Below are 3,891 nucleotides of genomic sequence, written 5' to 3'. Positions count from 1 at the left end.
TATCGAGGCTAAATTAAAGTCACCACCAACAATGATCGTATGAGTCGGGTTGGTGTTTGAAATCAAACTCAAGTTTTCTTTGACCTTTTCAACAACTGAATCATCTGAATTGGGAGGTCGGTTAAAGGATCCAATTATGATTGTATACCGGTTGCCAACAATGACCTCTAGCTCACAGGTAGTATCTACTTCAGTTCTGCGGCATGTTGAACTACTTCTGACAGCAACAAACACGCCGCCGTCATCCATGATTGTGTAAGTCCTTAGACAAGTCTACACACCCGAGACGAGCTGACAGACCTTTATGGGACTGTTCTTCCTCGTGCATACTACATCACGGAATTCACACATTCCTATTGCCATCTGTTTGGCCCAATGAAGGATAACCACTGCATGAAGCAGTGCGTGGATGATGGGGGAATTATCGATGCAGCAGGAGGCTGGCTCCGTCATCAGCCAGTAGAGTGGCGCCATGAGGCCCTCCCAATGAGGCGGCGTAAGGGTGTCGTGCTGAACCGACGTTGTGTTCAGAAATAGAGTTTAGGAGCCAGAGAACTGGGGAATAGTATGGTGTCTTGGTACCCCGAATAAAACATAACTGTTGGCATAGAAACAGTGTTGCGTTACTTACTGAACACCCGTCGTATGTCCATTGTAATGATGAGGATTTTTGGTTTCCTGTATAAATGTGGGCAGACAGGCCATGGTGGGGGATGTAAAGAGGGTGTCATTCCAGGAGGTGAGAGCATGTTGGGAGGCAGGCGGGAAGTCGACGGCAAAGGCTGCAGAGTAGGCCGGACTCAAGCTCTGGAGTTGGCAGCACCTGTCAGGGAATGAAGACTCATACGCCATCTGTTGGTGTTCTGTTAAGTCTCTACATTGTACTGCCCTCTGCTGCGGATATATTTCAACTATAACTGTAAAATGGACGTGTGAGAATAAAGGTGTGTGTGAGGAGAAGTTTTACTGTGTCCTTGATTTCACTAGTGTGTAGCAACATTTTGGTGCCGAAACCCGGGAGAACATGAAGAGATAGAGTGCTACTACACATTAAAGAGGACTCGACGCCGGCGGAGAAGGTTTTGAGCGACTTCAATCTCAAAATCCGGTCACGTCACGCCACGTTCAGCTCACACAGATAAGTTGCGGCATTGCTCTGAAACTGTAGCAAAGGACACTGCGAGGCGATTGATTTGTATGTGATGTTACTTGGTGCATGTTTGTTGGTGGCAGAGCAATAGAGGGCAGTTGGCGTATTATTTGCAAGGCACAAATGGGACTTGCTAAAGTATTGGTAGACTGCAGCGCCATCTGTTAGCAACAGCGACCACTACTAAAGGTTGCGGAAGTTGAAAACTGCACGATCGCGTCATCTGTTGAGAACTACAAACACCACTAGGGGGCTGCTAACGGTTCACACCTCCAGGACAGCGCCATCCCTTAGCGATAGCATCCAACTGACCTTGAACGCACTCTCGCGACAGAAAGCAAAACCATCAACTCACCATGGCAGAAGCAGTAGCTACGAAGTTGGGGAGGCTGCGCCGGAAGCGACGACCTTGCGATCGAATGCGACGCGTTTCGTCAGCCAAATAAACGCCTTCGATGGTTCTACAGCTGCAGAAGAAGTAGAACACTTCCAGGAACGCCTTCAGGAAACAGTAAAAGAGTTGACCCGACTCAACGATACAATACAGGACTTTCTGGATGACTCTGAATACGAAGCCGACACGGAAGCTTGTGAGGAATATACTGATAAATGCAAATGGGCCCTCCGAAAGGCGAAAGGCCTTCTAGGAGGAGCGCGCTCAGGAGACGGAAACGCGACGTCAACGGCTCAACAACACGCCTGTATGGACATAAAATTGCCTACTATCAAACTGCACCCATTCTCAGGGGACATAGAAGCTTGGCCTCGATTTTGGGAGCAGTTCACAGTTTCCATAGACGAGAATCCGATGGTGTCAACAATGAACAAGCATGTATTGCTCCGTGGTTACATTGATGGGGAACCTAAGGACTTGGTCGATGGCATTGCAGTTACAGCTGATACATATGAGCAGACTAAGCAAATTTTGAAATCCAAATACGGGGATAAGAACAGAATTATCCAAAGTCACCTGGATTTCTTGGAGAATCTTAACACTTCGACTTCAGGCAGTCCAGAGGCTCTCAATTCCACCTACATTGAGTGCCATAGGCGCATCCAAGCACTACGAGCACTAGGAGAAAATGTGGACTCTTATGGGAGAGTGCTTGCACCCAAACTTCTTCGAGCCTTTACTGAAGAAATTTGCAAAAATTGGCTTGTTCATGCCCGAAGGCAAAAGATTGAAGAAGGGAACCTCACCCACCTTATGGAGTTCTTAAATGAAGAGGTGGAAGGAGCTATCAACACACGCAAAATTCGTGGAGATACTGTACCACGCGAAAATTACGTACCAACAGCATCTGCCTTCCATGTAAAGGTTAAAACGAAGAGGGACAAGAAAAAACAACAGAATTCAGAGCCCTTCTGTGTGTATTGCGGCGAAAGAGGGCACTGGGGCCAAGACTGCCAAAAGATTGCAAGCTTGCAGGCGAGAATCGACGCCCTCAAGACAATGAACCGTTGCTTTCTATGCCTGAGACGTGGCCACAACAGAAATCAGTGTTTCAAACGGGGAAAAGCGTCCTGTGCGAAATATAAGGGGGAGCATCACATTTCTATCTGTAGTAGCCATACCACAACAGTAAATAAAATTGAAACTATGACCTCTAACTTCACATACCTGCAGACTGCTCGTGTGAGTATCACAGGACCCACTGGTAAGAGCAAACAGACACGTGCCATCCTGGACACAGGGAGTCAATCGAGTTTCATTCACCATTCACTGATCGAATCTCTCCAACTAAGTGTCATTGGAAGCACTACTCTCGAGATAACTACTTTCGAAGCCAGTTACAGTTCATCACTCTCAAGGAAGAAGGTGCAGTTTAATATGATGGGGTGCCCCACTAATTTCTACATATCAGTAACAGCCTTTGAAAGCACAAATAATTTTTCACAGCAACCAACAGTGCCACAAGAGGTAGGAGATATGGCCTTGAGGGGTGGTACGCCACTTGCAGATCCTAAAGGAGACAGTGAAGATCTACCTATTGAGATCCTGGTTGGAGCTGATTATTACTGGAGAATCGTGACTTTGGAACAACCAGTCAAGGTCACCATCATTGGTTCTTCTCCCAACAATCTTTGGATATGTTCTCAGTGGAAACAGATCTAGCACCACCATCAACAGAGCAACTGACAACTTTATTCAGGGCAGCTGCAGTGATATATCTGATGAGTCAGTGCGCCGATTTTGGGACCTGGAGACAATCGGGATAACAGGACATCAAGAGCGAGCATTAAAACCCATGGACCACCCTATTTATCAGGAATTCCGAGAATCATACTGTGTGGAATATGGCCGCAGAGTTGTATCTCTGCCTCGAAAGAAGGATATGCCTCTCTTATGCAACCGCACAACTGCTGAAGCGCGTCTTCGCTCCTTACAAAACAAGCTGCGAGGGAATGAAGAGCTGAAGGTCATTTACCACGAGACCATGTCGAAATATATTGAGAAGAACCAGGTAGAGGTAGCACCTGAGGACTGTACTGCTGGAAACACATTCTACCTACCACACCACATTGTGAAGAAATGCATCAGTGGAACTGTGAAGTACAGAATATTCTTCGATGCATCCTCACATGAGCCAGAGTCTCTATCGCTGAATGATGTCCTCGAAAAGGGACCAAATTTACTTCCGGATATTCTAGCAATCTTACTACGATTCCGCACACTTCCGGTGGGTTTAGTGTGTGATGTGGACCAAGCTTTCCTGCAGTTGACGTCTCTGATCACCATC

The sequence above is a fragment of the Schistocerca cancellata genome, unplaced genomic scaffold (assembly GCF_023864275.1).
Source record: "Schistocerca cancellata isolate TAMUIC-IGC-003103 unplaced genomic scaffold, iqSchCanc2.1 HiC_scaffold_1150, whole genome shotgun sequence".
Taxonomy (NCBI): domain Eukaryota; kingdom Metazoa; phylum Arthropoda; class Insecta; order Orthoptera; family Acrididae; genus Schistocerca; species Schistocerca cancellata.
The sequence above is the reverse complement of the archived record's forward strand: the minus strand, read 5'-3'. Positions refer to the sequence as shown.